This window comes from Mastomys coucha, unplaced genomic scaffold, assembly GCF_008632895.1.
Source record: "Mastomys coucha isolate ucsf_1 unplaced genomic scaffold, UCSF_Mcou_1 pScaffold7, whole genome shotgun sequence".
Lineage (NCBI taxonomy): Eukaryota > Metazoa > Chordata > Mammalia > Rodentia > Muridae > Mastomys > Mastomys coucha.
The window spans coordinates 102,504,062-102,504,540 of record NW_022196913.1 but is presented as its reverse complement, the minus strand read 5'-3'; positions in this window follow the sequence as shown (position 1 = coordinate 102,504,540).

The following is a 479-nucleotide window of genomic DNA, read 5'->3' as shown; positions in this document are numbered from 1 at the left end:
CTCACTACAATTCTAGAAGCTGCTAGGAGGCCCACTTCAGTAAACCAGCTAAGAGTCACATATCGATTCAAACTCAGTTCAAAAGGTTTGCAGAGAAGTGTGTGCATAACGCTTCATCGTACCTAATCTCACAGCTGTGTCCTCACTTCTCCGTCAAACCACACTTTAGACCTGGTGCTTATGAGTTCATCATCACGACACAAAATGTTTACTTCAATTCAGTCTCTTATTTTAGTAATTAGCCATTATCACTTTGACAATTGTTGTAGAGCATACCACTTCCTTCAGAGACAATGAAGACAGACCATGTCAGCCATTCCTTATCTGAGACCAGCACAGGTTCTTAACCACTCACTTCTGCTGATTGGTGTGGGCTTAACCCACTTCCTTCCCTCCTTTCCTCAGATCCCCCACAGTGTTTGCTCTGCATCAAACATCTCCCTCTGGCCTAAAGTAGAACCTCTTAAGACACTTGATAA